The sequence below is a fragment of the Ambystoma mexicanum genome, chromosome 7p (assembly GCF_040938575.1).
Source record: "Ambystoma mexicanum isolate Mex_15411 chromosome 7p, UKY_AmexF1_1, whole genome shotgun sequence".
Lineage (NCBI taxonomy): Eukaryota > Metazoa > Chordata > Amphibia > Caudata > Ambystomatidae > Ambystoma > Ambystoma mexicanum.
This window is the reverse complement of record NC_090939.1, coordinates 644,307,627-644,320,284: the sequence shown is the minus strand read 5'-3', so window position 1 is coordinate 644,320,284 and position 12,658 is coordinate 644,307,627. Positions and strand designations below refer to the sequence as shown.

At 44.5% G+C, this 12,658-nt stretch overlaps 1 protein-coding gene across 1 annotated transcript in view; it reads right to left on the bottom strand.

Moving 5' to 3' along the window:
• LOC138526213 (ATP-binding cassette sub-family C member 5-like) overlaps positions 1-12,658 on the bottom strand; it is a 2,857,657-nt gene that overhangs the window by 350,343 nt on the left and 2,494,656 nt on the right. The gene's annotated exons all lie outside the window — the stretch shown is intronic.

The following is a 12,658-nucleotide window of genomic DNA, read 5'->3' as shown; positions in this document are numbered from 1 at the left end:
TTGACACAGCCAACATTAGGTTTCTTCCAGCAATGTGATATGAATTTCAGTGAGGGTGCTCCAATTCAACTGCAACTTTTCAGAGGAGACAAACTGCAGGTCATTTTGCATGTGAGACAAATTGATAAAAGTTGTGGAAGACACTGTTTCCACCACTTTTACAGAGCTGACTCTTTTTGTGCATTTCTTAGTTGTAGTTGTGAAGCAGGTGGACATAGCATGTCCATCTCCAATTTCCGCTCAACCTTACAAATGCGGGTGGATTAACACCAGAATGGACTGTAATACTGTTACAGTAATAGATTCCTATGGAATGGGCCTGAAATTACCACCTGTAAATGCATGTGAATGATTCCAGAGGAATCCATATTAAATACTCCCTGCAATGCGTACTTTGCAGGCAGAATTTACACTTTGCCACTAATGTGGTGGAAAAGTGAAGAGTAAAGGTGTTTTAGCCCATGAATAACTCCTCACTTTTCCACCACGTGATGGAAATGAGGAAAAGTACACTGAGGGAACCTTTTCCACAAAAGTGCAAACGGAGTGCAACAAGTCCCGTCTGAACAATTAATGTGGGGCTGATAATTATTCACCAGGCCTTTTCACCTACATTTTACATGGAGGGACCCTTTTGCACAAAATGACCCACCTTGACACTCGCCAAACATGATTTGTGTACAGCAATTAGTATCTCTCCTTTTAATGACCGCATTTACGGCCTGGTGAGCAAAAATGTAGTACTTCAAAGAAAAATACCATTTGTACTACAGGGTGGTATATTTCTACAGTATGGGCCCAAGGTGGTCTCTGGTATGCCTCTGGTACATCATGTCAAAACATGAATATTTTTGTAATTCATGAAAGTGAATACATGGTTATTTTTTTATTTTTTTTTATTGTTCATTGGCTTCTTGCAAACTTTATGCATAGAATAAAACAAAGAAACAAAAATCTAAAAAAACAAGAACATCCATATTTTAAATAAATTGATGAAACCATTATTAAGATGATCTTTAACATCAAACATTATCTAAACTACGTCACTCACTTTCATCAGCTTTAAAAAGGCAATTACTCTAATTAGTAAAGACATATGCTGGCCTCTCAGCATAAAGCTCGAAAAGAAATCATAGTTCAACGACTCAGTTTCGTGAACAAACATACCAAATAGTTCCTCCCTTTTTACTTGAAGGTGTGGACACTTTACCATCAAGTGCTTTAATGTTTCTAGATTTCCTTTGCAGAAACGGCATGTCATTGACTTCGCAGCACCTCTAGTGTATAAAATCTCTTAAATTGGATTCTTAAAAAGGTGTGTAAAACTCGACAGTCAGGGCAATGATATAAATAATTCAGTATACTGACCCTTTTATTCTTCTCTAGGGACAAATCAGAATAGAGCTTATACTTATTTCTCACATCACAAGTACCACACCAATCCACCTAAAACAGTTTCTGCTTCACCATTGCCGGGACAGATATCAAAGTTACCAAATTAACATTATACAATTCCATAATTTCTGTACACATCTTTATAAAATTAATTAAACTGTTACTGAAATCTTCTAGATGTTTATCCACCACCCAATATAAGGAGTTGGGATCCGCACAATAAAGTGTCCTGTACAATGCCAGCTGCTTCCAGGAAACCAAACAAGACCATGAGGTCAGACCCAAATCATATTGCAAAATTACCTCTGGCCCACATTTGGGCAACGACAGAGCCTCACGACAAATTAATCTCTCAAAGCGTTCTAATTCAAGTTGCTCAGAAAGTGAAAACATTTCCAGACCATATAGTATTGAGGGAATTGCTTTCTGGTTATAAAACAAGAGCAATGGGCATATCAAAAACCTGCAGTACTTTCTAGAAAGAAAGAGCATCTGTGCCCTCAGCTGTTTTCATTTGGCCCATATAATACTTTTCCTTAGGGCCTCATTACGAGGTGGGCGGTAAGGGATTACCGGCACCGGTAAGGGCACCGGTGCTGGTAATCCCTTACCGCCCTACTACGAGTTCCCTTTGCGGGTCCTCCCTTAACGCCTGGTTGTACCAGGCGTTAAGGACGGGACCCGCGAAGGGACTTTGGAGCCAATAACGGTACCGCAATTTGCGGTACCGTTATTAGCGCCTTCCCCATTCCCATTGAGCCCTATGGGGGCTCAAATGGGAATGGGGAAGGGCCCTGGTGAATGGGGAATTACCACCCCCGCCAACCTTGGAATGGGGCGGTAATAGCTCCATTCACCAGGGCGGAGTCGGTAAGGATTTGGAGGCAGCCATGGCGCTATTAGCGCCATGGTTACCTCCAACCTCGTAATGAGGCCAAGATCTTACTAATGCGTACCCTGAATAAAGGTCTTCGATGGTAATGTCTAAGTGCCATTCTCCTGCACAAGCAAACTGACAACATTCCATAGAGAGATTTGTATATAACTCCCTGAAATTGATTGTTCAACCATCTTCTGTGATGGGGTTTGTCAATACCCCATGGTTACTGGTGCCATTACAATTTACAATTTCCATGATGGAAAAGCTTCTGGTCAATTGATATATAATGCCACATCATATCATATCATATCAATTGACCAGAAGCTTTTCCCATTATGAAGTCTTAACACCCCCAACATAGTTTGAACATCGTATTGCATCAATAGGTGTTTGTGTGACCTGTTTATATAGGAAATTTTCTCCTTTCTTATAACTTTAATTCACACCAGAGTCAGAATACACCAGCCACACTTTTCTGATTCTCTGCCTCGTCTGTTTTTTCCTTTGCTGTACGTCGGGGTCATATGTATGCACTCTATTAGACTGCCCAACATGCCGAGCAACATCCAACATATTTTTTGTGTTATTAATAATAAAAGTAGGGAAATTCTCTACTGAAAGATCATTCAGTTTCAGAGCCAATGACGTGGTTTGCCAATAACTTTCCCTCAACTTATTCACCAATACCATTTTGCTGATGTTCCAATGAACCCTATTCTTCTGACAGTGAACCGCTAATTTTATACAAATAGTGGACTCATGCTGTTCCTTCTTTATTTCCAATTCCGCTACTAATAAATAGTGATCACAAGAGTGGGCCTCACAAAATTCAAATTTCATGCAATAGTAGAAGAGGTTTTCAGAGAGGGCTACATAGTCAATCCTGGATTCAAACTAGTTTCTATGCCAGGTTGGGCAACTCCGTATACCCCCATAGACTTGGCCATTTACTATGCTCAAGCCCCAATCACCACAAAAATCCAGCAATTTGTTCACAAAGTTTTCTTGGGTAACGTGATGGTCGGTATCATTTCTATTTCTGTCCTGACATTCCACTTCTCCCAGGCAATTTGAGTTCAAATCCCCTGCTAAGATTATTTTCCCCTCAGGAAACTCTAACTTAAATGTCTCAATGTGGATCCCGATTGTGTCAAAAATTGTTAAAACTGAGTGCATGGGATGCCAATATATATTTACCAGCAAAATCTACTTTTTTACCACCTCTCCACTAGAAAGGTCTAATTTGACAATTAGAGCACCTCTTGTTTCAACTTCAATAAAGTAAGTTCTGGAGTATGTTTCAGTACTGTACATCAATATCGAAATTATTACAAGGGGTAGAACACCTACAATATCAATTAATCCGTTCGGATACCTGCACACTACCACCCGAGGGCCTTGCACCTTTTGCACCATTTCAAATTTCTGGAAGATAGTATGGCCTTCCCAGATTTTTAGTGCCACAAGTTTCCTGCAGAAAAAATGATAGAGTATTTGACAGAGCCTATTAACCTGAATGAGTTTACCAAAGCCTCTGAGATTCCGGGAGGTGATTGTTAGATTTTGAGACCTAGACTTAATTTCTTAATGGGTGTGCATACCTACACCAGGGTTTAACTCTTTATTAGGGATGTTTTGTGTTTGAAAGACATCCAGGGAGCCATCCCCAACTTTCTTGACATTTTGGGACAAACACCTTTGTATCTAAAAAGTGCACTCTTCTTTTCCCATCATTATCGTGTCTTGAAATCGAAAAAATGCTTTCTAACTGTGCTCTTTCTTTTTTGTCCACTGATTTTGCCCTTAATGCGTTATTTACCAAACTTTCTACAAAATCTTTGGTACATGGTCGAAGATCAAAACCCAATGAACCAAGACTTTTTGCCTCTTCCATCAGTATTGAGTACACTACCTTATATGAGCCTTTTATGATGACAATATCATTCCTCTCTTCATCAAAGAACTTAACTTGGTCTAAATCGGTGAAATTAAGAACATGTTCAGTATTTCACCAAATAGGGTCAAGATGCTAGAGGGATTCTTAGATTAATCCTTGGGAATATTCACGGCCCAAGTTACTTTCCAGAATCAAAAACAGTAATCAGGATCCTTTGCTCAAGTTGCACATGCTATTATTGCCACTAGTTAGTGGGCAACCTTGGACTTTAATAGGAAATCCCTGGTAGTGCTCGCCAACCTTTCTGTTTCCATTGCCTGTTCACTCTGCCATATTGTTTGGGACACCCAATTACCAAGCATCTTTCTTATGTTATTGATCGTACAATTTTCGCATGGCCCATCTTTTCGGGAACAGGTGATTCTGAAATCACCACAAAACCTCAGCGGGTGGAGGGCCCTTTTCCCTATTTGTAGAATTTGTTTGTGTTACCTCATTAATGACATTATGAGCATTTCACCCTACAACCAGGCCCCCTGCTGCCAAGCCCTAAATTCTGCGGATGATTAATGGGACAACTGTAGCACGAATCCATGTTACTCATGCCAAGTGTCTCTGTACCGATTCCTATATTTCCGCACTGCTCAAAGGGCCTCGATGTGTTATTAGACCTCGGTAGCTCCTGAACATTGAACACTCCATGAAATAGCATCCTACAGGGGTCCTTTAAAGGGCATCCAAACTTCCCATGCAATGGCTTATCTTCACTTAGGACTTTATAATCATTTGCTCCTTGCATCCTACCCCTACTACAAGAAGAACACCCATTAAAGATGGAGGGAGTCACTTCTCCCAAATGAGACTCCCAGCATTGGATATATGTATCTTTTTAGCCACCAAACCCGACAAGTGATGTGGTGACACTGCACCAAGCCTGTATTCACTCATACCCCATTCATCACACTGGCTGGCCGCCTCACAACGAGATAAATCCTCTCTCAGGCATCCACTATTCATTATGTTGTCTTGCACACTGTACCTCAACATAGTATCACACTGATTGAGCAAAGTCGACTTTGCTTGTACATTTGCTTGAGGTTCTTTTATGGGTCTTGCTGATCCTAGGCGACTACAACATATATCGGGATTGCCCGGACCTACGTCCATACAGATTGTTTGGAACCCTACATCACATTTCATAACCATACAGTCTTCTATCCCTGCAGGTGTTATCGCTGCAAATATGGCTTCTGTGGTTTGAACTTCCACTGTGGCAATTCCCTTATGGAGCAAGAAGTCTGCCACACTACGCCCCGTATCCCCTTTAGTGGATATTTCTTTGGCCTTAATTGCAGCATTCTCTGTACCATGCATAGATCGAAGGAATTTCCTTGAATTCTTCTTAGTCCATTTGGCCTTTAACTTTCGCTTCTCCTTTACTTTTCTACATGTCGAGTTAGTCACAGTGCCACTTGGACCGGGATCAATAGTTTATTTTACAAGTGGCACTGAATGCTCTTCTGGTAGTTGTTCTTCCACTTTGACAAAAATATTCTATAAATCAAAGGTTCATCTACATAATGTCAACCTTACAGAGAGATCTGTAACTGCATTATCGGAGAGTCACTAATGATGAATGAGGTGGGGTGCAACTGAGGCAGCTGAAAACAACTGAGTCGCAGCTACAGAATCAAGGGACTAACAAAAGGTGGAGTTGTGCCCTGATTTTGCATTTTTGCTATCTGTAAATTGCAAACAGACTTACAATGAGACACATGCAACCAGCGAGCTCTTAAGAGCTCTCCTGTGACTATGAAATATAATCCATAACTGAGTGTTTTGCAGATTCACTGACAGAAATGCATAAATTATTGAATGCATTCATTTATTGATTAGGTAAAGCAAGTATTTTTATAACAATTCGTTTTTTATGTGGTTTGCATGACTAGAAGCCCATTATTAACCCATGTTAGCTTAAGTGGTTTGATGAGCGGTGAAACCCATTTTTTCAAAAGTTAAACCACTTCTATGGAAATGTAGTTAATACTAGCAGAACAAGCAAACATATATTAATGAAAGTAGATGCTTCAGAAAGTATAAGATGCGTGCAATATAGCTAACTGATTTGATGCTACATCAAAGATTGTGACCACAGATTTTATTATGCCTAGAATTGCTGTGAATTGGAGAACCTTAGAGGGTTGTGAATGAGTTTGTTTGAATTCACACCTTAGTTCAAAGAAAATTGAGGGTTTAGTAAAGATTTAAGAGACTACTCCATAAAGTAATTCTTCTGGTTGGGAAATGTTTGTGAATTATTTCTTATTGTGAAGCTATTTTGAGGTTGTGCACAAGAACATTTATTTTTAAATGCAATTTTTAAAAACCACACAACTGAATTTAAATCGTTACACAAAATCTATAATTAATTCTGCCAGTAGTTGTTCAAATGTAATTCCATCTATGAGTGCCAGCATATGTATCCTCAGAGAACGGAGGGTTCTCCACTAACTCGTTTATAAAGTACAATTTGTATGTAGGTTTAGGAGTGTAGGTGTGTGTGTGTAGGAGAGAGAGAAAGAGATAGAAAGAGTGAGAGAGAGAGACACATATAGAACATTACATAGTATTGTATGATATTATGCAGGATAAACAGTTCTTTAATTACGTTGAATTTCCCGGATACCATACAGGACTTTGCCTGCATTATCATTGTCTGTGATTTCACAGCACTTCTTCATTTTTTGACAAAACCTGATATTGTAATGTTAAAGGTAGCCAATACAGAACTTGCCTTGGACATTTATTTTATTTATTGAGCATTTGCATGGCGTCTATACAGCCAAAGGTGTTTCCAGGTGCCACAAGGCAGGGGGTGGAGGGACAGAGGGGAAAAACAATAACGGTCCTACTAGACCTTGTGACATTCAGATCAGCAAGTGCAGAATAGGAAGTGCAAGGAGAGGCAGCAGGTCGGGGAGGAGGGAGGGATAAGGGAAGAGAGGGAATTGCAGATGGGAGAGGGCCCAGGGCTGGACAAGTGCTAAACGGAGCACAAGAGGGCAAGTGCCCAGGGAACAGGGGTTAGGGTTAACTAGAGCGAGGACGGGGGTGGGCTAGACTCAGTAGGCTAGTCAAGGAAGGGTGCCCGATGGCAAGTGTTGGTTATAGGGCTGCTGGGGCAGAATGGTCGATGAGGGCCTGGCCCCTTTAAGACTCATAAGGGACTAGTCGCATCGGCAGGGGGGCAATTGGCAAGGGAGGTGAGTGGGATGGAGGCAGGGAAAAGGAAGGTCTTGTGGAGCTTCCGGAACTTAAGGATATCTGGCTCATGTCTGAGGGGGACAGGGAGGCCATTCCAAAGGGAGGCTCCTGCCGAAGAAAGAGAGCTACCTCCCACTCTCTGCTTGGAGAAACGTCTGGTCTGCATGCAGTTGGAGCCAGAGGACCGAAGGACTCTATCGGGGAGGTTTTTGGGAGAGAAAGTTGGATGTAGCGAGGTTCCAGGCCCCCTGAAAGCCTTGTGGATGATCCAGAGGGTATTGAATTTGATCCTTGCAGCCACCGGGTGCCAGTGGAGAGATTTTAGGGCTGGAGAGATGCAGTCCCTGGGCTTGAGGCCAAAGATAAGCCGTGCAGTTCTGTCCTGTATTAGTTGAAGAGGGCGGAGGGAGGAAAGTGGCAGATTGAGGAAGAGGCTATTGCTGTAGTCCAGCCCGGAGAGAACCAGAGCTCTGGAGATATTGAGTTTCTGGGGGAAGGTGAGGAAAGGGAGAATGCCTCAGGAGTCCCAATGAGAAGGATCTCAGTCTTACTGGCATTAAGGCAGAGATCATTAGCAGCACACCATGCTTGAACAGCAGTCAGACAGTCAGGAATGAGAGAGGAAGGAGAGGAGGTAGAGGAGGGAAGCTTAAGTGAGAGCTGTGTGTCATCAGCATAACACTGGAAATGAGGAGAGAAGGTGGAGATAAAGTGGGCAAGAGGGGCAAGGTAGAAAGGCCAGGGCAAGAGGATAGAGCCCTAAGGGATGGCGCAAGTAGAGAGCGAGGTGGAGGAGAGAAAGGGGCCTAGTTGAACCTGGGAGGGTCGATCAGAAAGGAAAAAAGTCAACCAATCCAGTGCCCGGTCTGTGATACCAAAGGTATCAAGAGCCGATTTATGAGGATGGCATGGTTGACAGTGTCGAAGGCAGAGGACAGATCTAGGAGGATGAGAACGGAAGGAGAGTTAGAGTCGAGGTTTGAGAGCAAGTCTTCACAAGTGTTCAGGAGAGCAGTTTCCGTGCCTCTGGCTGCTCTAAAGCCAGACTGGTGGTCGTGGAGACAGCCAGCAGATTCAGTGTGATGGATTAGGTGGGAGATTACCAACTTCTCCAAGTGTTCAGGAGAGCAGTTTCCGTGCCTCTGGCTGCTCTAAAGCCAGACTGGTGGTCGTGGAGACAGCCAACAGATTCAGTGTGATGGATTAGGTGGGAAATTACCAACTTCTCCAAGAGTTTGCCCAAGAAAGGAGTGGTGGAGATAGGGCAGTAGTTGGCCGGGCAGGAAGGCATTTTTAGGAGGGCGTGTGTAATAACGAGCCGTACACTGCGAGTGAATCAGTATTACGTTTATTCCGATCAACCTGTAGCCAGCAGTGCTCTAGCTCCCGCATCAACCCCTTCAAGTGACCAGTAGAACTGCATAATGAAGGTAAACAACACTGGAACCTGGAGTGTGGAATTCTACACGTAGAATTCCAGCTAGCATTACATGAGCTATTTACAACACTTCTCCCCCCTTACATATTCAACAAAACATACACGCAACCAACACACAACCCAAGGAATGAAGGAAGGAAAGGAAGGAATGGAGGAGAAGGAAAGCAAAGAGGAAAGATCAACTTGGTGGAAGCACCAAAACAACCCAGGAAATTAACGTGTAATGGGACTTAGAATAAACTCATTGTACTTAGTGGGAAACCTCCTCACCCTAGCCGGATTAGTCTTACGAGTCCCAGACTCCAAGTCAGGCTCTCTAGGGGTCGGTACCGCTGCCTCCATACCACCCGAAGTCGAGGCAGAGTCCACTGGACTCGTGGATGTCAAATCAGCACCTCCTGGACCCCCACCCTCTGCACTTACATCTTCCGTAGTGCTACCAACACCCAGGTCGAGTGTAACCGGAGGTAGCACCTCATGAAAACCACCGTCGAAACGCATATCAAAGCCATCACCGGATAACATGCTACTAGCACCCGAGGAATTTTCCTCTCCCATGACTACACCACCCTTTTCCACAACAACAACACGTCTCAAGCTTCATCTGGAACCATCGTCCAGCCTTACGTAACCACGTCCTTCTTGGTCACCACACGCGGCTGCATGTATTTACTCAAACCTGTAGCTACAAACCTCGGGTTTCTCACGACAACCTGATCCCCAACTTCCACTTGCATAGGTTTCCTGAGTCTTAGTTGTCCTTGCCAAAAAAGCCACCTGTTTACGACACACTCTGTCCAGAACTTCTCGCATGTCCACCTGCGACTGACCACCCCCACTGAGAGCAGGAACCCTCAATTTAGAGCCAGGCTTCCTGCCCCTCATTAGCTCGAATGGGGATAAACCTGTAAAAGCCAAAGGGGTCAGTCTGTAAGCCTTCAGTGCTTCAGAAGCAACACTGTAGCATGGCAACCATTAGCGAGGGCCAATTGTATTGCTCCCTTCACAAAGCGGTTCATACGCTCCCCTAATCCGTTGGCCTCCGGACACCCTATGGTGGCGAATTGCTAAATTAGTGAAAAACTCCTGCATAACACTCGACATAAACTGAGAGCCATTGTCCGTGACCACACCAGCAGGAACACCCTCCCTATCGAACACAGCTGCAAGGAACTCCACCACCTTCTCAGTCGTCGCAGGGGACAGGGCCGTGGCCTCCACCCACCTGGAGGTATAATCTACCGTCACTACAATAAATCTCAAACCACCACCCAAAGAGTCTATGGGCCCCATTATATCCACAGCCACCTTGGACCACACATCCTTAGGTACCTCCACAGGGTAGATGGGTTGGGTAGCAGTCACCTTGCTCTTATCACTAGCTGAGCACGCTGCGCAGTCCTTAACAACACCTTCAACATCATCATCCATTCTGGGCCACCAATACACTTCCCTGAGCCTCCTTTTGGTCATAGACCTTCCCACGTGTCCCTCATGAGCCAGGTCTACAAGCCTGCCCTTGAGTGACTCTGGTGGAATCAATCTTAAACCCCTGGCGATACCCCAAGGACCCTCGGATAATTCTGGCCACACATGACCATACAACCTTGACAACTCCTCATCACGGACACCGGTTCTAAGTGCCGACTTGATACCAATTAATACCGGATCTCGACTACACTCCTCGCTCCATACTTGTTCACAAATTGTAGGGGTGACTCCAGCTATCAAGGTACAATTGTCACCGGCCAGTTCTTGGGCACGATCAACATCCCCCTGATGTGGAAAACGGGATAGACAGTCGCTGACGGCGTTCCTTAGACCGGGAACATATTCAACTTTAAAATTAAAGCATGTACCAATGGCTTGTGATCAGTGCGCAGAGTATACTCAACACCTCAAAGGAAAGTTTGAAAATGCTTTGACGCCCAGACAGCGGCCAGAGCCTCCCTTTCGATCACAGCATATCTGCACTCTGCCTCTTTAAGCACTCTGGATGCGAAAGCAATAGGATGGAATGTGCCACCTTCCCACTGTTCCAACACTGCCCCAATACCGTACTCGCTGGCATCCACTGTCAAAACAGTTTTCCTTGATGGACAAAAGGAAGCCAAGGAAGGAGCTCGATCCACGTCCACCTTTAGTTCTCAAACTCACTCTGGCACTGATCAGACCAATCAAAGTGTGTACCCTTCCTGAGTAAAGCCCTCATGGCAACCGTTTTGTCCGAATAGGCTGGCACGAACCTATAAAGGCCCATAAAGGATCTTAACTGCTCCTTATTGGCTAGGGGAGGCGCGTCACACAAAACCTTTACCAAATCCTCCTTGGGATGAACACCATCTACATCCAAGGTATGTCCTAGGTAAGTCACATTTTCCACACCCACCTTGCACTTGCTCAGCTTAACTGCAAGACCACTCTTTTCCAACACACTCATCACCTAAAGGACTCTTTCATTGTGTTCTTTGCGAGAGCTTCCCCAGACCAAGATGTCATCTTGGAAGTATTCTACCCCACGGACACCAGTGAACAGCTTATGCATAACTCGTTGGAAGACAGAAAGGCATTCGGCAAAAACGGAATGCCCCAAACGGAGTGATGAAAGAGGTGAGAGGGCATGACTCAATATGCAGGTCTATCTGATAATAGGCGGCTGAGAGGTCAAAAGTAGAGAAACAGGACGCCCCCCCACCAAGGAAAGCATCTCACTGATGTTTGGCAAGGGATGCCTGTCAAACCAGATGTTGCAATTCAAGTCTCTGAGATCGACGCACATCCTCATGCCCCCATCAGACTTGCGTGCTAGAACCACCGGCGCCAGCCACTCTGAACACTCCACTTCCTCAATCACCCCTGCCTCCATGAGCTTGGTGAGTTCCCCTTTAAGTGAGTCACGGGCCGCAATGGGAACACGTCGAACCTTGTGTACAACAGGAGTGGCACCCCTTTTAAAAACTACCTTGTGTGCAAAACCCCGCAACCTGCCCAATTTGGATGTAAAAACAGTGGGAACCTGTTCTGAAGTATCTCTGCCGTCAAGGGAACGGGTAACTCAACATTGTTCCCACTTCCATCACAAACACTCAAAACTGGGACGGCCTTTCCGGAGCGAATCTCTATTTCTAGGGCAGCCTCCTCGTCCCAGCCCACAACTGGATCACCCTTATGCGCCACATAGAGTTTCCCTTTGGTTTCCGCCCTTGAAACTCTATGTCAACCCAATCAAAACCCAGCACCTTGATGGGAACACGGCCGTAGGCGCAAGGGTTGATGTCAGAGGGATACAAGTCAGACACTCTCTTCTGAAATTTGGAATAATACAGTTCTGGAGAGACCATTGTATAGGGGTATCCTGTATCAACCATCAAGTCAATAGGCACGTAATTTATACGAAGAGTGGCAAATGCGCTCTTTCTTGCCGAACCCACACTCAATAACAAATCCTCCTTGACACATACATCAGTGGTTTGAGAAGACCATACGTAACCAATCACCGTCACCCCTTCCGCCACATCATTTGAATCTACCATTCTCACGGTTTCCTTAGTAGGAATATTACTCCTGCACATACGGGCATAATGCCCTCTCCCTTTACACTTCCTGCAAACTACTGTGGCAGCTGGGCATTCATTCGATCATGGCAAATGCCCACGCCAACCACACCTCCTACAAACATCTCTTGAATTGAACGTCCCTTTGGAGTCCTTGTCTCTAGCTCTGGCATCTTCACTCCTGCGTGGTTGAACCATATGTACAATCTCACTTTTCTCTGACATTTCCT